Here is a 22,123-nt window from a genome sequence, read left to right on the forward strand (position 1 = left end):
CCAATAAAATTATTTTTAGGGTGCTCAGAGGTGCCAAAGAATTTTTAGTACATTTAAGCACTCCCCAGTGATCAGAAGCAAGAGAAAACAAGAGTGCATATATTGCTACAAGTTTTTAGTTTAACATGAAAATCAAAGATAATGACATCCTTGTAACCTACACTGCTGGATTTGCAGTTAGCAAACAGCCACTCACTGTATTAAAAGAATGGCTGTCAAAAGCAGCTTAAGGACATGAAATTTTGCTTCACAGGAAATCAAATTCTCATATTCCCCTACATTTTGCTTTCCTATGTCCATTCACATCAAACAAACAAAAAATATGACAAAAGGTTTTATAGGACACTAGAAAATCTATGGCAAATGGAAGAAACCTAGGCAATTGACAGAAATCCCCAGAAATGTAAGTGCCACTGAAAGAATTTTTCAAAGCTCACTACCTATAGAATCCTAGAGACAATATAAAAAAAAAATCAAAGGTAAACACACAAAGTTCTTTTAAGTTCCCCTGTCCCAACTCACTGCAGTGCATGCACACACAAATATATGCACAAGTGCTCTCCCTTTTGCTTGGGCTTCCACTTTCTTTTAGTGGTTTCATATATATGTCCTAAAATCAATACAAGGGAAATAGTGTTTAACATAACCCAAGTTTTTCTAAAAATCCATCTTCTCTTAATTGTAATGTATGGAATTATTGAATGTGCCCTATATATAGGCAATTAAATGTTGAGATTTGAAGCACATAACAAACATAACAAACCTCCAAACCCCTCTGATGCAAGGCATTCAATCAGAGCAAGCCAGTCACCTGGAAAAGTTTAAGGCAAGCAAACAAAAGGCATTACCAAAAAAAAAAAAAGCTTTTTTTTTTCCTTGTTTAACATGTCTATATTTTTCCATATGTTGTGTGACATAATCTGTAATATGTTATCCACTTTGAAAATTCAGGAACATAAGAGTCAGAGCAATTTTATTATATTACAGGGGAACATCACTGATCATCCCACTTTCAAGAAGATTCAAATTTGAAAATGTGACATTAAACTAGCCAACAGAAGTTGCACTAAATTTCTTCAAAAACCAGCAAAGACTCCTTTCAGTCTGATACATCTTGCTGACCTGGACCTGACAGACAGCAGTAATCTAGCAAACTGAAGGTGTTTATTTGCACATCCTGTGTCTATTTTATAGTCCCTTAAAACACACAATGCTTCCTATTATACCACAGAGAAGCTGCTCTGACAGCAGGCTGGTGAATCTGAGACACAACATTATCCAAAGTGGTAGTAATAACCACCTCTAGTGTAGTTTTTCCTACACCAGTAGGATGACAGACTTCCACAGAGGCACAGTTAAGCCATTTCCTGCATCCACAGAAATTGGCCAGATACCTTAATTTTCCTCAGACCTGTTCCACTAATTCACATCTTAAGAAATAGAAGATATCAAAGTTACTGCATTCCTGCTCCAGTTTTAATATACCTTTCTGCACACTTCCAAAGATGCACACAATTTAAAAAAAAAAAAAAAACCAAAACAACACATTAAATACAATCCATATTCACAGGAATTTGCATATGGATTTCTAGTTAAAGTTGTTATTATTAATACGCACAGTAAGATTACCAGCATGTGCATTACTACTCTGCATGCATTAAAGATGCATCTTTGTCTGCCTTTTTCTTCTGCTTATCTACCCTGTTTAGAATGTTAAACTTCTGTGCTATGTAAATGAAAATATTTAATTATGCAAAGCAAAGTGGAAAGGTTTACATTATTATAATTGAGTTAAATTCTTTCTGCTTTAAGCTCAAATACTGAGAACAGAGCTGAGCATCTGTTAAGAATTTCAAAGTCTTAAACTGCTGCTTTATAAATTTTAAGAGCTACATGTGAACAATTTGAAGCCTTTTGATGTTAATAAAATTACTGTAATATATTCAGTTTTCATGGTTAAAATTAAGGGAAGTCTGAAAGCTTAATGCAAATCCAAGGTGAGAAGCAAATTCAGAAAGAAGTCGCTTGTTTGTTGCAATTTTTCAAGTCTTATGGTAACCAGAATTTGTAATTACAAACAAATGAACAAACAAATGCCTAAGGAAGCTAAAATAGAACTGTCTCAGGAAAACATCACCTTAAGAGCAACCTGTTTCCAGAAAGAGGTCTCTTTATCAAGAGAAAACCTAATGTTCACAGTTGCATACACGACAGTGATGAACTCATTGAAAGGTCAGGGTGACCTACTGAAAACTGTAGTCACTTCAAAGGGATTCTTGTCCTATGTCTTCACCTAACTATGCTAGGACACTCAGCAAATACACCATGTTAAGAACTGCAAAGCAGGATGTCAAAGAACAGTATATTTTTATTAGCAGAATTTCATTGAATCCTCACACTACAAATAATCACCAGATTGGCCTTCTACTGGGGTACAGAAGTACAAGTAGTCCGAAGGAGCTCAAACACACATCATTTGAAAGGAGGCAGAAGAACACTCCTGTTCTTCTGCCAGCTCCACTGGCAGCAAAGCTGCCATTTCTCAGATCTGAAACACTGAAGTTAGCAGGATACTTAAAAATACTAAAGAAAAAAATCTAATTTATTTTGATGTTCAGACTGAGAGATGCTAGAACATGCTGGCTGTTTACGTTTGTAAATAACAGTAACCCTCTTTTCTCTGATCAACCTCACCATGTCTACTTGGCCACAAAGCTAGAGTAATCTGCTGCACAGGGAAACAAATACAATTTGCAAGAAAATACATCTGGTTCAGTAATTTGGAGCTGCACTCCAAAGTTTCAGACATTGCCGGCCACATACTGGAGTGACTGGCCTTGCTCCTGTGCCATGGAACTGCTTACAGCCTTTAGCAATGGGAGAAGGTTTAAACTTTTTTACATTAATGTTTTGGAGGCAAAACTCTTGACCATGCCTTCCTGTGCTGTTCAAGTGAAACTTCCCCAACCTTCAAGATCCAGCTCCTTCTCCTCACCCAGGCTTCCTCAGGCAGAGAAAGCAATAGCACCCTCAAACACTTACTCTACTGCTGGTTGCCATCCAGATGCTGTTGGTTTAAACAAAGAAAGAAATGTGGACAGCAGCTTTTGGCTAGAAGTTTGATCACACTACTCTGCTTTGCCCATCCCATACCCTAGAACACCTGTACCAGCTGAGCAGGATGATAGGACTCATTATAGGCTCACTGCTGTGTTGGCAGCATCACAGCATCACCTCCTCCAAGTGGCTGGGAATTATTTTGAAATACAGTATTACAGAGTCACACTAACCACTCCACAATCACATATGAAATTTGCTTTCCACTACAGGCCCAGCTCTAATGCTTCTCTCAGGGCAGAAATGGATGAAACTACTTAGCTAATTACAAGCCTTCTTACTTAGTTGCATTGTTAATATCTAATTACTTGGGCTCTAAATATAAGCAGATTTGAGCTTTTTACCACCGCTGATGTGTGCTTCCATTGGGTAACCCAGCACTGGACAGTTGTGATTTAACATTTTTAAGGTTAAATCACCATAGAAGTATCCAAGCCCCAACCCCAGCCCAAGCCAGCATTTCTGCTGAGTTTCTCACTTGGCACAGGCTACACTTTATACTGACTGCATAATTTGAAGGCTCTGCCTCACTTGCTTATCCCCCACACAGCCTCCTAAGGAAAAACCTCACACCACCGAAGGCATTAAAATGCATTAAGCTAGATAACTGCAAAATGTCAGGAGCCCTTACTGACTCCACGGTTTAAGTGTGGGTTTTAATAGAGGTAATATTTCTTCATTGCTAGCCAGTGCAAGATTTGTTACCTACACAATGACTCAACTATGACATCTTTTATGAGTGATATGTTAAACTAATTAACATTAACCTAGCAGAAGAATCAAGCATAAATTAGAAACCGTTTCAGTTAAAGATACAGAGGACTTTTTACTGATAATTTTCCACAAACAAAAGATGCTGGCCCTTGAAGTACGAGACTTCCTTTTAAAATTAACTGGTTCAGAATGATTATACTGCTTCTTTTCAAAATACAGTTTGCACTTATTTCAACATAAAATAATAAGGCATGTGCAGATAGCATAGCAATGTTAAATCCAAGAAATGAAGAGCCAAGACAAAACAAGAACCTTAACAAAAACTATAAGACACATTAAATATACTATTATGTTTAATGAATTATTTGTTCCCCTTCAGTCAGCAATGCCTGTAGACTTTGACAGCTCTTCTATGCAGCAAGTATGATCCTATACCCAAATGAAGGCATCAACTGGTTTTGGCAATATTCTTTTGAGTCCGTATTGCTCATATTTTAACACTTATTTTTACAATAGGTATATTAGCAAAAAAATCACCAAAAATACATACGTTGTCCAACAGACAGACCAATATCCTTCCAGCAAGAGCACCCTGGCACTCTTTAGAGACACACTAACTTATTGTAACTCCCTCAGAAGCTAGCTATAGAGATCAAGTATCTCTCTGGCAAGTGGTTATTATATTACATTCAACCCCCGCCTCTCCACAGAGATTCTCCTTTTGTTTTTCATAGAAGAAATTGATCTTACCTAAACAGAGCTAGAGATACCCTGTCTGACTTACTGTGTTTTGCAGTGACGGCAGTACATGATCCATAACAAGTTTTTGCCAAGAAGTTAATCCAGGCACTGACCTGAAATAACCAGATCTTCTTCATCTCTCTCTTCAGCCTGAGAGCATTCAGAAAAAAAAAATTAGGAATAAAGACACCCTGCTCCTCTTACACAAATCATGGACATAAACCACTGCACAGGGTAGAAAACCACATGGGAATGTGTTAGATGCAAAATGGCTCCTGGCAGCTCCTGGGGTGTTTGCACAGCACTGTTCACACTAAGCAACCAGAAGCCTAAAATATACACTGCTTTAATCCAGCACCCATCACTCAGATACATCATTTCTGATACAGCAGAGCAGCAAACCAGAGAGCTCCCCTCCACTTTGTTTTTAGAGACAATCTACCAGACTACAGAAGGTGTGCCACTCCTTATTTTTAATAATGACATTTTTCAGCATCTACAATATTCTCTCCTACAAAGTCATCAGACAGCCCAACTATGCTTCACAGGACTGCACCAACTCTATAAGAAAATGCTCAAGATGTATAACCCTGAGCAACATTCTCAACAAAAGAGTGAATTGTTATTCTGCCTCTTTACTGTCTTATTCTCTCTGATCTGTCATATCTTAACTTACTGCCTTTTGCAACAGAGTTCAGGGGAAAAAACCTATTTCAACTGGAACACACAATCCAAGGTCAAAGTGACAGATTGATTTCTTTGCATTTGCAAATGCAAAGAAATCAATCTGGAAATGGTTCTGATCTTCCTTCACAAACATCCTTTCACTTGTCACAAATATAGATCCACTAACACACCTACCCTGCATGAAGTCCACAAGTAGCATTCTATCCATAGTTTTGATTGCACTCAAAACAATTGCTACTGGAGACATTAAAAAAAATTAAAATAGTCACCTCTAGCCATTTAAAGTATTACACTCTGTATAATTTAAAGCAATGAATTCCACAAAAACCAACACACATAGTGGGAACATATATACATATATAGTACATACTCTCACCAAAAATTAATCTATATTGATTAATCCATGTTACCAGTGGAAGAAACTAATTTTTTTAAGTGCTTGTCAAAGGTACATTTCAGCTATGTCTTGTTGCTCTTCAGTGATGCCTTTTGGAAGGGTGAAGGGGAGGAGTGAGCAGTATGTCTCAAAGTGTTTTACAGCTGATTACAGTGAATTCTTTCCACTGACACTTTTCCATTATATGTTTTCTAATTGCACACAAGAGCGATGTATTTTAATAAACAAACTGTTAAATTGGAATTGGACATGTTTCATTTTGAGTACCTAAAAATCTAAACCAAAGAGGGAAGACAGCATTGAAGACCACCAACAAAAGACAACAAGAAGCAAGGTCTGAGAAAGAACAAGACACTGCTCCAAACAGAGAGGAAAAAAAAAATCACTTTTCTCCTTCATGAAGCTGCCTCAGACACGCCTTTGGTTCTGGACTACACGACATGCACTTATATATGTTTATATCCAAAATATAAACACATAATGTGTGTGCACACATATGTACTCTGATGTCCGGTTTGCTTTTCCAAAAACTCTAGCCGTCAGTATCACCACTGAAGTCAACAGCTATTATTTGGCTCCATGAAAAATTGACATGGCTGACTGGATTTAGACACAACAGCTCAAATTCGTGGCTAAACAAGAAAAAAAATGTGCTCTGGATAACCCAAATTGACTGACGAAAATATTTCAGGTATTAATTTTGAGGTACTACACACAATAATGAATACAAGGGAGGTGCTAATTATGAGTTTTATTAAATAAGGCATTTAAAATAAACTAGTATTAAATTAATCTTCCATCTAGATGCATTATGTGGTCCAAGACGAATCTCAGTGGACATTAAGCAAATTGTTCATTTGTTTCTTTGGGAAGAGGGAGCAATTTCTCTTATAGCTGCCTTTAAAACTTCCTTTTCAGTTCTATTACTAGGTGAACTACTGTCAGGAGCACACACCAGGCTGTAGACCCCTTCCTACGCTGCCTAAGCACTGGAATTCCTGCAGGGCATATATATCAAATGCTGCCATGATTTTAACTGCATGCAAAAGGAAAGCTGTATAGCCATATAATGCATAGACTTAATGCTATAAAAATAATGTATACAAATCCTGAAGCTGAGAGGCAACTGCATGATAAACAACAAGCTTTTGGGTTCAGAATAACATTTCTTTCATTCCTTCTTTTTCAAGTGTAATTTTAAAAAAAAAGGCACCAAAACCACTAAGTTGTGAACCCGAATCACCCTTCTTTCCAGTGTCTGATTTTCAGTGAGGAGCCATGCCTATAAAGAAAGAATCACAGTCCAGGAGCTTGGGTGAATAAACCTACTGGCTACATGGTATCATAAAACTTTGAATATGGCAAAATTAAGCCCCAGAGACAGATGATGAAAAGAGTGCTATCTTATCCAACTTTCTACCAAAAAGGCAAAGCATCTTTTGTAATGGCAAGAGAGCATCTCTTTCAATGCTTGAAGCCCAAAGCCTTGAAACAACAGCCTCTGTATAAAGAACAATTGAGTTCACGTTCACACACACCCCCAGCAGAGCCCAATGAAAAGCCCCTGAGCTACCAGCTCAGGTCAGCTCCAGCCCCAGCCAAGCTGATTCCACATCATACCCAAGCCCAGAAGAAAAGCAACAACTGACAGATGAAGTAACACAGTTATACAAAGCAGCTTACAGGCCTAATTTAATACCTGGCATGGCAGCCCACCAGCCTGCACCAAAAGGATCAAGTTGCTTAAAAACCCCTCAGCATTCTCTGCATAATCCAGGGTACCTTCCTATATACTCTGGATCCACCACAAATTTCATTCATTTCAGAGGACAGGCACCGATCAATACTGGTACCAATCAAAAACCAATTTTCAGTTCTAAAAGATAACTAAATGATCAGCCACACAAAGTTTCACCCCTGAGAGAATCTGGAAACAACACGTGCAACTCGTGAAACACTTACCTAAATTAACTGTTGCCTTGAACAGTGTTGCAAAGAGAAACAAAAGACAGTAAATTGTATCCTCAACTGAAGGTCCCACTGATTCTGGGAGTAATTTAACACAAAATGTACAAAGCAAAAATTAACTTTGTTTCCTTTCACAGCATTAAACATCACAATTTTATCACACACCAAAAAGAAGCCGACCGTACCAATGTCTGAGATATTTATTACTTATGCCACAGCCATTTAAAGACTTCACTCCATTTTTCTATTAGAAATGCTCTGATGGCACAGGAGTCTGGACACATAAATGATGACAAACAGCTTCTCATCCATTCCCACAAAATCCACGTCTCTTTCCTCTTCCCATCCATCACCAGCAACTAGCACTTGTTTTCAAAATGTCTCACCACTTCCTTTCCTCACCAATAATCACTGGCTCACTACCAAGTCAGACTCCATCCTTATCAGCCCAGAATACCCACTCCCACTGCTCACTTATTAATTTTATGGCAATCACGTGCCTCCTCCTTCCATACCCAGCCCCCTCCCAGGCCTGCAAGAAATTCCATGCAAACATTCATGATTCTACTTCAGTGTTCTCTCTTATCTCTGACATGGAAGTAATGCTGGCATCCAGAGCAACATCACACTCATCACCCCCGTGGGACTTTAGGCTTTAAAATAAATTTAAAAAAAAACAAAAAAAAAAAAAAAAAACACCAACTAAACCAAACAAAAATAAAAACACAGAAAAGTGACAAAAATTTATACTGGAACCTTTGGAACCTTTAAGATTTATCAAAATTCAGTTTAATTCATATAGTTGCAACATTGTTCTTAAATAGAAGGATGGTAGCTTTAGTTTACAAATATAATGAAATTAAATCAGTTTTCAATTTTTAGCAGCAGTAGACATATCTGGACTAGGTAGGAGCTTTTTCTCTTCTTTCTCCTTTGTACAGTGTCAAACCCAATTTCTTCTCACTAATCTACAATGTTAATGGATTTAAATACAGAATTCACACTTGTAGTAGTCTCATAACCTTTCAGGGGAAGTACTGTCCCTGTCCTCGAAGGCCAGAACTAATTTTGTGTTAGAATATTCTAAGTCCCCCTAGCTTATCTATTTCCCCTACCAAACCAAACATATCTATGCATTTCAATCAAGGAAAGGTCAAGATATCAAGCACACTGTGGCCCTACCTCAGGCTTCACAAATAGTTTGTGATAAATTTCATGTTATGACAATGCAAGTAAAAAAAAAAAAAAAAGAATAAAAATAGAATCCATTAGTGACTTGGAAAGCTTCTTGCTACATAAAATAAATCCAATCAAGAAACAGAAAACAATTCCACACACCATATGCCTCTGTCCTGACATTACTGAGAGCACTTTACAGAAAAAGCGGTCGCATATTGGAAGCTTTGTTTTCATTTTAAGTCTTCATGCAATTATTTCTCAATCATAACTGCAATACAAGTTGTGGGGGATTGTGGTTTTTGTAAACCCACACCCAGATTTCAAGTGGAAGCTCTCTCTTTCCAGACTTGGTTGACTTCCTTGTACCTCTCATAAAAATTTGCTCTGACAAGAAATACACTGTACTCCAATGGTTATATTGCTTCTGTAAGAATACTGTACCTCAAGTTGCATAATAAGGTGACAAACCAGTGAAAGGAGAAAAATAAAAAAAAATAAAACATCATATTTATAATTATGACTTCTGCTATAGTAAGCTGTATGATTTCACACATGAGATTCACCCAGCCTTGAGCAAAATACGGAGGAAAAAAACCAGACAATTATCATACCATTTTCTATGGAACCAAAGATACAAAGGCAACTCTATTCCAGTAAGGTGCCCTGACCTACAGCTTCTATCTTGCTTTCTCAGTGAAGATGAGGAAGTGAATATTTACCATGCCAGCCCCCTCATAGCTGCCCAATACTCTTTGGGCTGCCTGGGGGACCTTTCAGGGACTAACAATCTTATGTCCAAAAGCTTTCTCCTAAATCTCCTAAAATTTTACTCAAGAATCAAACTGTGCCTCCAGATCCTGGGGAGGACACTGCGATGAAGTGTCCAGAGAAGAAGGCTTCTTGGTCCTCCATTGCTACAAGCAGGGTCTCCCAAAGGAGGGTTGAAAGGCAGCAGGCTTCAGAAAAGCATCCCTATTCCCATTTTGTATCAGGAACCCCCCAAGAGGGGCACACATGGGTCTACAGAAATTTCCACCTTACTTGGGAATCCATGAATCCAGAAAAACACTTCATCCAAAGGGAAGGAACAGTCAAAGAAATCAAATTCTTATCACATTTTCCTTTCTACCTTCCTAGATGTTAATGGATAGGAAGATACTCCACATGCCATCTCCTCTTCCACCTAAAAATCTGGCAGTAACAAAACCTGCCCAGTTCTCCTCTGCCCATTTTTCACAATGCACAAATCCAACAATGCAACTCACCTGCTCACACACACTACTGTAAAATTTGCACTCCTTGCAGCCTGTTAAATCTCTTCCACACACAGGCTGGGTTGGCCTGGAAGACCCTCATGCTTACTCTCACCTCCATTACACAGAGTAAAATATTTTCTCAAAAAAAAATGTACATTGGCTAGAAGGCTTCCTTAACTGACAGCACAGCTCAAGAGAGGAATCACTGTTTAAACTGTCTGGATTTGGCTTAATTTGTTTTAGGTGCAAATTCTTCTACCAGATCAAAATTGTAGGGTAGGCTTGTGAGGGGGAGTTCAGAACTCCCTCTCCCCCAGAATAAACCACACTGCCTCAAAACACCTGCAAGGGTTTCAATCACCTTCCAGACTGTCACAAGCAAAGCAAGCTACTGCCAAATTGCAACCAAAGACAAATCACAGAAACAACCTCTTTCCCACACTTCAGGCTCCCATACCCAAAAACCTTCTCTCAAGCAGCAGCTCCTCCCAACCAGCCCCCTCTGAGAGCATCAAGGCTCCTTCCCATCCCAAATCAGGCAGGTGGTCCCCATCACCTCTCCCAGGGCCCAGGTGCTGCTCCTTCCCCACAGTTCTCAGCCTCCACCCAGCCCCTGCTGCATCTGGTGCCTTTGCTGGGACTGCTCCCAGGAGAAAGGTACAGGAACACGCCAGCCAGAGCCCCCAGAAAGCATTTCCCCAGTTCTCTGCAAGCCCAAATAAGGGTCTCATCTCCTACCAGTGGAGCATGCCTCCCAGCTGGGAACTACCATGCTGAACACTTTCTATCTGGCCCAGCTTTTCCTCTCTCTGCAGACCTCATTTCCAAATAGGAGAATGATTCTCTGCATTTTATTGGAAATAGTCCAAAGAAATTTGAAGACAGATAAGTTGTAAATTTTAACAGTTTGTCAACAAGTTATTAATACTTGAAAAGTTCAAAGTACAAACAAATGCAAATATATCTAATGATTTGCCTCCTATATCCAGAATCTTATGGCAATAATGAAATTAATTCTACACAAACTCTCAAATTAAGCTAAGGAGTAGTTTCTCCTCAGTAATTTTTACTCCTTATAGTAAAAATTCCTCTCCATTTTCAGTGCTGATGAAATTAATAGCTTTCATGCAGATAAATGAAGTGTACCTCTATGTTAAATTTAGTTTTCCTAAAGAGCGACAAGTTCCTGAGAAGAATCTCGGCTAGGACAAAATCTTCACAGAAACAAAATAGGATTGCAGTTTTGATTTTCTTTAAATAGAAATATAATATAACTAGGCTTCCTTTCCAAGATGACACTAGATAGCCACTCTAAATATTTTCATCCACACAATCTATTTATTATTCTCTGTCTTCTCTTTCCACAAACAGCACAAGACTTTCCATTTCTGAGACTTCAAATTAAAGGCTTTCATGTGGCTATCTTCAGTCATGCAAAGTTCAAAAATAGTATAAATGCAGAACAACATGAAGACCATAAATCTAAATGTATATTAATTGCATCCAGTACGCAACAAAAAGCTTACCCACAATAATTAAGAAAATTAAGAGTATGTCTTTATTAAAACTCAGTCAGAACCAGGAAATTAGAACTGTATTGCTTCTTGTATCTCTGTTTACTACAGAAAAGGATCACAAGTGATTATTTGTTCAGATTTCTGTTTTGCTCTAAAGTAGGCCAGCCAGCTCAGCACTTTTCTTAAGATTATGAATACTTGTCTGCCCTACATATGGTTTAGGCTGAAACCAATCAGTTGAGAAGAAATGTAGCAAAACCAACTATTTTCACGTCATTCACTTTCAGCTATAATGAAGAAGTGCACAACAGGTATATAAGGATCAGATTTTAAATACTTTTAAAATTTGCTTTGCCATTAGCATGGTTCACTAAGGAACTCATTGATTTCCTCACTATTGGATTAACACTTCATCTAGATTCAAAAATAATTTGTTGTTCATTAATAACTCTTTAACCACTTGTTTTCTCTGCTAGTTTCCAGTTCATATTTTTACATTGATTACCTCATTTAGTAGGAAAACTGAGTGCTGAAGTCCAGTAGACTTTTATATTACTGGGACATTCAGGATGCAAGCACACTTTGGAAGAAGACTTACATCAAAATTTTAAAAAGATATGAAACAAAATAATTTCTTGGATTTTTAACTGAAATACTTCTGTTTGCTCTTTCTCCCCCACTCAAGCCATCCTTGAGAGTTTTGTTGTTATTTGGAGGGAAAGAGGTTAAATCATAGAAGATTGCTATATTGAGTTCAAAATAGAAAATAGTAATGTCTTCAAACAAACTGGGCTATTTGGAAGATGAGAACTGCAGAAAGTGTTTTGCTTAAATTGTTTTTAACTTATTTTTCTTAAAAGTTTTGTAGTCTCATTTTCTAGAGCTGCTAGACTCTATGAAGTCATTACCTTCAAAATGTAAGTTAATTATGGAAAAAAAAACCCTTTCATATTTGGGTTTTCCTTTTCCATTTAAGATATAAACATTATCAAATCATTCGTAAGACATTTCTGTCAGATTAATACCACACAAAACTCTTGCAGGTATCAGTAGCAAGGCAAAACAAACAAACAAACAAACAAACAAAAAAGGCTACAAAGCAAGTTTGTTTAAAACAAAGACAAGTATTTGTATTTAGTATCCTGATGTATGAGACAGTATTTTTTGCACCAGGGGAGAAGCATACCTTTCATCAGCTGCAGAACCTTGGTGTCAGATGGTGATATAATCCAAATGGGTCTCAGCAGCACGTTCCACAATATCCACAAGTTTCAGCATGGGGCTCTTCCACTTCCCGCAGGAGGCCATTAACCATTAGTATGAATCCAAACTAAGCTAAGACATTAAGCAGCTGTATGGTCCAGTTGGAACCACAACAAGCAGCCCTGAGGAATCCCAAGCTGTATTCCACCATTTGAAGAGTAATGCAATATGGCACCCATCACACACTGATGTTCTGGCAACCATCCCATTTTCCCAACAATCATGTTGTGACCTGTTCAAATATGAGGAAGAAGTGTTAGTTCAGCACAGTAACTCCGCCACGCGACTCAGGAACTAACATACAAATATAAAGTTACTTTCTTCTGAATAATTTCAAACACAAATTTCTTTACAGATTTAGACACATCCTAAACTCAAAGCCTGGTGATGGCATTTTGTTTTAAAAACATCGTGGGGCTGGAGTGTAACAGAAGAAGGTTTAAGAAAAGGGCTTTCATATATATCTACAGATTGCACAGTCTTACCTCCCAGAAAGCACTGAAGTGACAGGGGAAAAAAGGTAATATAAAGGCTCTTCAACTGCCCTGACCGGTATTTAAAAGCTAATGAAAACAGTTAGTCAATAAAAAAAAACCTAAGTAGAAAAAAAAACAAACTTATCAACCCTTCTGAGGGAAACGTACGCAGATCTTCTCTGCCTCCTTAGCCCTATTGCAGTGTCTCCCCACAGCACCTCCACCAGCAGATCTGCTACTTCAGCTGGGACCTAAACTTTGAGCACTGCTGATGGCATTTGGCCCTGGAAGAAGCCAAAGTAGCCCAACCCACATCAGTCTACTCTGGTAGTCCCTCTGTGCAATTCCTTCAGAGGTGCAAAGAGCAGATTTGACTTAGGTTGGGAAGGGGACTATGAAGAATGGAGAGAAAATTCTGAGTGCTCTGCACAGGAGGGAACAATGACATGAAGAACAGTGTCAGGTCTGAGAAGATGGAGTAGGGGAAAGGAAAAAAACAAACTTCCACACTAAGGACAATGGAGAGGAACTAGAAGAAGCTTTTAGAGACTGGAAGATGCATGTACACAGAGACAAAGATGAGAAGAAAGGAGAAAGTAAACATTTGTGAACAAGTATTATTGCTAGAAGCTCTGTCCGCAGAACTGGGTAACATGGATGTAGAGCAGTCCACAGAAGAATAAGTTTAGGAGAGAACAAGAAGCTCTATGTTTGCTTCACATCAGGAGAAATGAGCATTTCTAAGCATGGATGAAAAGGAGGATCCTGGCAAAATGAGTTTTTCATGAGAAATGCAAGCATAAAGGTAGAAGAGTAGATGGAAACAGATTAAGGAGGAGGAGATAAAAAGTAAAAAGTAGACTTCAGAAATTCTGAAATGGGTAGATCTAAGGAGAGAGGGGAACAATTAGGAAATTGGGACAAGAAAACACAAGAAAGTAGAGTATTGGGATGAAAAAAGATAAAAATGGAAGATTATTACATAGCACAGAAAAAGAAGATGGGGAAATAATAAGATACTAAATTGATCAAGATAATTAAGAAAAGTACAAAGAGCTCACAAGTAAGTTTTGTGGAGTTGCAATGCTTGCTCTAGAAAGCGTGAAGCAAAAGGAATGGAACAAAACCCAAGGCAACTCTCGCATTTCCAAAGGGACGCAGGGAATTGCACTGAAGCCCAGCCGAGGAAGGGCCAGCCTGGACTGACCCTTCCCACTCTCCCTTCGCTACGATCAATGCAGTCGGAAGAACAAAGTCCTCCCTCTGGTCCGTCTCTCTTCTCCAAAAATTGTCCCTCGGCACTTCTGCGCACCTTGGCTCCCTGGGTTGGTCCCACAGCCGCCACGGGTTACCCTCTGCGGTGTCTCGGGCCCCGCGACCCAAGCTGGCACACGGAGGAGCACCCACCTTGCCCCTGCTGCGCGCTGCCCTGCCCAGCCCAGTCCCACGGCCTCCACCAGCCCCCCACTCCCTGGCCAGGGCCGCCAGGACTCCCTACAATCCCCTCAAGTTTTCTCCGTCTTCAGCTTTTCTCTGTCCCAACTCTTAAAAACATAGCCCGATCCAGAAAGCCCTCCGAGTCCACTTCCCTCCCCACCAAAAAAAAGAAAAAGAAAAAAGAAAAAAAAAAGTTAAACCTCTAAAATAAAACAAAGCAGGCACAAGAAGGAGGCAAGGTCCCCCGCCCGACTAGTGCCCCCAGCCCGCATTACGGGAGTTCGGGCGGAATGACTGCCTTACCCTCCCCAAAAATACCTGCATGTGCTCCCAAAAGTACAAAGGAAAGGCTGGGCTGGCCCGCAGACGCCTCCGCTGCGCTCCCAGACCCGGGCGCGGATGGCAGGGCGGAGGGGGGAGCGACGAGGGAGCCGGGAAAGAACAATAAACCCCAAGTCCAAACGTACCTTCTCCTTTCTCTAAACTGCGAAACTAGATTTCCTCAGAAGCCTACGGCGGGGCTCTTTGCTTTTAAGCGGCGGGAGAGCTCCAAGAAAGTTGAGCAAATCTCTTCCGATAAAGTTGCCGAAGATGAGTTTACCCGGGAGAGGCGAGGAAGAGATGGAGAGTTCATCCGAGTTTCTCCTTTTGTTCAAGTTGCCCGAGCAGACAAAGAGCCGGCAGCGGCGGCAGGTCCCCCGCGCCCCTGCTCCCCCCGCGGTCCGGGCGCCGCCGGGGTCCCGTACTGCCCTCGCCCCCCGCCTCCTCCCACCACCGCAACTTTCCGTCTGCTCCATCCCTCCTCAGCCCCGACCCCGGCTCCGGCGCAAAACTTCCCTCGAACTGAACCTCCCAGAAAAAGAAAACAATTTAATTCAAGGCGGGGGAGTGGGGGGTGGAAAGGGAGAGAACCATCTCTCAAATCATTATTTCCGGTAGATGCACCTCTTTGTTTGGATTCCCCCGACTGTCAGTGAGGACAAGCCTCTGGGGATCTGCTTTCGGACAGTTTGATCTGCCGGAATGAGACGGGCAAACGCAGGACATAAAGAAAAATAACTTTAAAAGAAAGAAAAGGGGGGTAAAAAGTAGATAGAAAACAATATAAAACTCCGGAGTTGCGAAACGAACCCGTTTTTCATGGACACGGGAAGTACATAAATAAACAACTGAAGGGGAATTTCGGAAAACTGTTGGTTCTCCTCCCCCTCCCCTTCGCACTTTTCCAGAGAACGTAACAAAAAAAGCCCCCCGAAACCTCCTGGCTGCGGCTCCGTGCCGCCGCCGCCAGCTCCTGGCATCCCTACCTGTTGCGTAAAGCGCAAAGACGGGGCCGACCGCATCCGTCCCAAAGAAACCCAACGGGAAGGAGGGGACCTCCGGCACCCCACGTCCCCTCCACCTGCCCTCCGGCAGCCCCCACGGGGACACGGGCACGGGCGTCGCGGACAGCCCCGGCGCGTCCCCGGCGGACGGCGCGGCCGCCCCGCGCCCTGCCCGGCCCCGCGGCCGTCGGGGCGCCCCGGTCCCCGCCGAAAGTTTGGCGGGGCGGGGCCGGGGTGCGCCGCGGCCTCGCACCGAGACAAAAGGAGCGCGGAGCAGCGCCGCAACTCACCTTGGAGGGAGAGAGGCTGAAGAGACACCTTCCGCCTCAGTCCTCCTCCTCCTCCTTCCCACCCCCCGGCCCTCTGGGACCGGCTCATGACCGGGGCGCGATCACCCGGCTCAGCCCCGCCGAGGGTCCGCTCCCCGGCGCTCAACAAAAGCGGGGGGAGCTGCCCTGTCCCCGCTGTCCCTAACTTTTTGGTGCCCGCCTAGCGTCCCAGCGGGCCGGACCGGGGAGCGCGACGGTGCGCCCGCACCGGGATCCCCACGTCGGGGCAGGGCCCGGGGCTGCCGGCAGGGCGGGAGCGCTGCCGGGAGGTGTCGCCGGGTGGGGGGGGTCACGACGCGGACCCGCTGCTCATTGTCTGTCCGAGGGTGTGCCCGTGGCAGGGCGGCGTGGAGGGTGCGTGGGCCTCCGCAGCACGCGTGGGGGTCTTGCGAGTTTGTGCACTCCGTGTGCGCAGCGGACATGGGTGCCAGAGGCTCCAGCCCTCAGGACCTTGCCTACCAGGCCTGAAAGATGTCCCCAGTGCTGTTTGCTTTATTTTCTTTTCTCTTTTTAGTTGGTTTGTATGTTTTTGTGTGGATTTGCTTTGGGTTTTTTTGTTTTGTTTTGCAGGTTTTTTTGCCTTACAAACAAGAGGAACCTTGGAAAAGTTACTAGGAAATGGTAGTCAATAGCAGCCCATACCCAATATAGTAGGGCTAGTTTTTCAAAGTCAGATAACAGAGGATGATCTTGAGATGTGGGGTTTTTTCAGAAGGGAGAAGAGAATGGAAGGGCACACTATTTAGCCTTTGGTTAAATTGTCCTGTTGACAACTTCTACAGTCCCTGCTCACCCATGACTCTTCCTATTTTCCTTCAGTTCATGTTCATTTCATGCCAACAACCCCCAACTTGTCCTTCTTCCAGCTCCTTTGCCCATCCCCATCTTCCCTAGCTTTGAGACTCATTCAAACCGTTTCCTCCCACCCAATGATGACAGCCTCAAAATTTTGTTCTTCAAATCATTTTGCAACTCCCCACCCAGGATCAACCTTTTTATTCTCATGTCCCAGAGAAACTGTCCCCAGCTCTTCCATTGCTGCTTGATTGCTCTTGAGCATTGTCTACCTAGATTCTGCTGCAATGTACATTGATGTTGGTTTTCATTACAGATTTCTGTGGTGAAATGATAATACATATAGTGTAGTGCCTCGCATGAGAAGTGCATCCTTGTAGTCATTCTTTACCACTCACTTTCTTCAGCTCTTCTGCATTGAGTGCTCTGGAGCTAGTATCATGATACTTTTAAAATTTCCTCCTGAATTTTCTATGCACTGTTTCTCCCTTCCATCCATTTCTGACTTTTCACAGGTTTTTATTCTCTTCTACACTATTTCCATGGTTGTTTTGTCCATGTTTCTCTTTCCACCTCTGCACCTTTTTTCCTTAATATTTTGGTTTTTTTGGTGGAAGAGGAATGTTGACTGCACCTTTCCTAACTTCCACCCCTGTTTTCTCTTAGCAGGGCACAGTGAAGCCCACAAAACGTACTCTTCTGCTAATACATATATATTTTTTTGCTGTGTTTGTTTCTCAGATGATTCCCAAATCCAGTGGAACACTGTCCAGTTGTTTGCTTGTTGTGCATTGTGGCACAACCTGCAAACATCCTACAAAGGGCTGCTCTTGGTGGCTTTCTCTAGAAAAACACAAATTCTACAAGTAGCCCCTTGTGTCATGGGATTTTGGCTTTGGCCAACATCAATGGCGTGTTGCATAAAGGTATAACTTGCTGAGAATTTGTGAAAATGTTGACTTGCCCCATGGTCTGCTAGCTGAGTTGGAGTTTGCGGGGCAGGTAAATACAATCACCCATGCTTCCCTTGGAAAAAGGAGACCAAAAGCAGAAGACATAATAATAATTATTGTAACTCTCTGGTACTGGTGCTATTTAAACAAAACATTCTATCTTATTACTTCATTATGAGTGATAAAAGTTACTAATCATTGGATCACAGGTCACCAGTTGCCTAGGATCCCATAATCATGGATCACGTTCAATACACATAAAGAGAGGAAAGTCACCATTGAAAATATCTTGTGAAGAGCTAACTGAGCAAGGATGAGAAAAATAGAAAAATTGTTTGAAAGGACAAAAATGTCAGAAACATTTCAATAAAAGCTTTTGTGTCTTATAGAAGGGCTCATTTGATGGGTAAGTGGCCATCTGCCATTGAGACAGTAAAATTTTGTTGAAATTCCCTCGTGGTTCATTGGGCAGGTAAAGAGAAGCATTAAGCAGTAAAAAGGAATACATAAGAGGCAATAAAAAAAGGAGCAGTTTATGATAATTAACATCAAGTAGAAATTATATAATGTAGAACATTATTTGGAAAAGTCAAAAACATTAAATAAAAATCCACATCTTGAATGGATTAAATTAAAATAATTTTACAGTAAGTGGGGAATGAAGCATCTCCTAATAATGTTCATAGGCCTTTCAATTCTAATTATGAGACAAAAATTTGTACTAATGATACCTGTGTTCTGTAAGTGGGAAGATAAATATTGCACACAGAAAATAACCTATTTTTTGGTCTTTGGGCAGCACCTATCTCCAATAAACATTGAATCCTGAGCCCCAGATGCCTTGCACCCTAACATCAGAAAGCCCTTGGCTAATTATGTCACAGCGATGTCAGTTTAATAAATCCTGGAATGCCATGGGAATTATGGGAATTATGGAGTCATATTGCCAACGTTGTACCAATGTGAAAAAGGGGCAAACAGAAAGACACAGATTACAATACTCCATTTTGCCTGACATTCACCCCTTAAAAATAGTGGAAAACCTGACATAGGACTACACTCAAAGAGAACTAAGAATAAGAATAATGATTGTAAAGCAGTGTTCCTTTATCTTTAATTCCTTTTTTGTATTTAAATTTCACAGTGGATATAGAGTGGGTTGGAATACAGATCTAGAGACAGCTCCACATGCTGACTGATCTGGCTTGAAGAAAGTCACAACAGTGAAGAAATTTCCCATGGAGTGCCAATATTTAAACATTTCCAAATGGCAGTGACCTAGTCTCATCTGGCTCCCAAATAATAGAAACAACTGGCCGATACTACCTGTGTTTAGTTTCTAAATTCCTGATTCCCACACTGCACAGCCACATTTTTCTTAATCCTTCCTGATTTTTCTGTGCTATCTGATTTCTTTCTGTCTCCGTATGACTTTTACTCTGCTTCCCAAGTCTCCTCAAGGAAAGGCTTAACCAAAATTAACTCTAGACACAATTTCAGGACTTTTGAGATCACAAAAGTTCATCAAATCATCATATAAAAGGTCAAACTTTTTTCCTTGGCAAACTAGACAGAAAACATAATCCAGTTTATCCTGTATTTATCCTGGTTGCCCATATTCCAGAAAAGTATTTCATTTTGCTAAAACATTGTTGGACACACAGTCAACCACTTCTCTTAAGAACAAAGCCAGCTATAATCCTAGCTGTTAAAAAAAGAAAACAACAAAACAAAAACAACAAGGGCTGGACCTCATTTTAAATCAAAATTTGTTTGGCTTTAGTTTCTAGTTACGTTTTAAATTTATTTTATGTCTCGCCACCACATTAAATTATTGTACAGCTAATTTTATAAATGGGGGCCTGAAAGCAGGACTGGCTGCACAGGACAGGAAACCTTCCTGCAGAGATAATGTACTTACAGGATTGTTTTAATCTCTTTGAGGGATTACTTACATTAACTTGTTGAGGTTCCATTACATTTACCAAGAAAACATGCAATTGCTTGAAGTTTGCCAGTTGAGTGGGCTTCTGGGGCTGTAACACTCATTCAACACTTGGTTGCCAAACGAAGGGCAGCGGCCATTTAGAAGCACACGTCAGTGGCACAACAGTGATGTGAAGATTGGAATTCCCCAGGCCCTGTATAGCTCCTGTAAGCACTACCACACAGACCAAAATAAAGAGCAGCCCAGCCTGCAGCAGAGAGCTGGGTGTTGATTGTCTCATTCCCATTACCACAGAGTGCTCCAGAAGAGGAGGGCTGGTTTAAGTTCTTTCTATTTTAATACATCAGTATTAAACTCACAGAACTCATAGAAAAGTTAGCGTACATCAGCTACAGTAACTGTCTTTGCTTTCACTGTGAGAAGAAAAAACTGCAAGAAAAGTTCAGGGTTGCTTAACCTCGTTTCCCTGAGAAGTGAACTAGCACTCCAGGAGTGCTCCAGGAGCATCTGAAAATTCTGACTTCACCGTGAGCTTCTGATGTTGCCATGTGTAGGAAGAGGAGCAGGACAGCAGATGAACAGCAAAATGCGGTCTCTTAGGGGATAATTCAGAGGATTTGCTGATTTACTAGCAACTTTTTTTTGCTTCTCATGTTATTTTTCTATATGCAGAGGCTGATTTCGCCACTACTCTCTTTTGTGGAAGTGTGAATCAAATCAATAGGCCAATCCGCTCCTGTAAATGTAAAGACCAAGAAAGACAAACCTGCAAATTAAAGAATTGTTTTGGCATGAATATATTCTTCTCTGTAGACACATATCCAGCAAATTCATAGGATGCTTATTTTTTGGAGAGAAGGAAAAACTCCAAAAAAAACCCAAAAGCCCAACCCAAACTGTATTATTCCAAAAGAGTAGGAAATAATGAGCTTTCCAGATTTTTTTTTAAATCACCTAAAGGTTCTTCATAACTTCTGCACTCTGGAGAAAGAAAATACAATTTGTAACTGATTTGCAATCAGGTCTATTTTCCTAGTGTTTTCTCCTAAGCCAGAAAAAAGGTAGTGAAATCCTTTCTGGTCTTCTTTTCCATCAAGTCTCCATTTTGATCAAGCCAAGAAAAATCTTACCTTGTAGACCTCATAAATATAACTTTGAAATTTTTTTTTTTAGATGCATAGACCAAAGCCTCTTTGTCACCTCCATTTATAACTTATTTTGTTGGGATTTGGGGGTCGATGGGGGAGTGTTGGGGTTTGTTTGATTTGGCAAATCAATAATCAGGCACCGATCTGACTCCATTCTGTTTCTTTCACTTTTTCCTCCAGAGCCTATGGTTTTACAAATAGATCTTGTACAAGAGATCCTAGAGAAACAGATAATTCCCAAGCAAATTCAAAAGAGTGTTTAGTTTAGCAATATGTTCGTACATGATGATTGCTAGTGCAGTTTCTATTCCTGACAAATGAAAATTTTTATTATGAAGAATGAAATCTCCATAGCAAGCTGAACAAATGAACACATCCATTTTATACTATTCTTACTAGATAAGGTCAAAATCATCACTTTTCCATATTCTTGTTCCCATTTGCTCTATATATGCATACCACTTAAATAAATTATTTTCAACAAAATAAGACTAAGTTTGGGGAGCTCTTTTTCATCCTTACCTTCTTCAACCTGAAAGTTTTAAAACATTAACTTGGACTTATTCCTTCCTGAACATTTTGAATTGTTTGACAAATATTAAGTTTCAATATAGCCACAAAATTAGATGGTGTGTAGAGATGATCTAATACCTTCACCTTCAAAATTGTAAGAAAAATATGGCAATTTGTTTTGAATGTTTGAGCCTAACATTCTGAATATAGTGTTAAATAATATCCATTCTTCTCACCCCCAGACAACGTTCAAGTAATTTCTAGTTGTTTTTCAATGGATTTAATTAATTGTCTTCCTCTTTGGTTCATAGTAAAAATGTCAGCCTTTTTAGCTCACCATTTTGTGATTTAAGAAATCAC

General features: G+C 40.6%; 1 long non-coding RNA gene across 10 annotated transcripts in view; it reads right to left on the reverse strand.

Annotated features, from left to right (window-relative positions):
* The window catches only part of LOC135302222 (uncharacterized), a 203,657-nt gene extending 187,545 nt beyond the window's left edge, over nt 1-16,112 (reverse strand). For 6 of the 10 annotated variants that reach the window (XR_010363945.1, XR_010363932.1, XR_010363938.1 and 3 more), the window contains exon 1: nt 10,069-10,574. This is a non-coding gene — a long non-coding RNA (uncharacterized LOC135302222). Of the gene's footprint in view, nt 1-9,932; nt 10,000-10,068; nt 10,586-12,762; nt 13,072-15,219 lie in introns of those variants that run through there. The other 4 variants (XR_010363926.1, XR_010363951.1, XR_010363959.1 and 1 more) reach the window with 4 other exon arrangements.
* Between the last annotated feature and the right edge of the window lie 6,011 nt (nt 16,113-22,123).

Source organism: Passer domesticus, chromosome 1 (assembly GCF_036417665.1).
Source record: "Passer domesticus isolate bPasDom1 chromosome 1, bPasDom1.hap1, whole genome shotgun sequence".
Lineage (NCBI taxonomy): Eukaryota > Metazoa > Chordata > Aves > Passeriformes > Passeridae > Passer > Passer domesticus.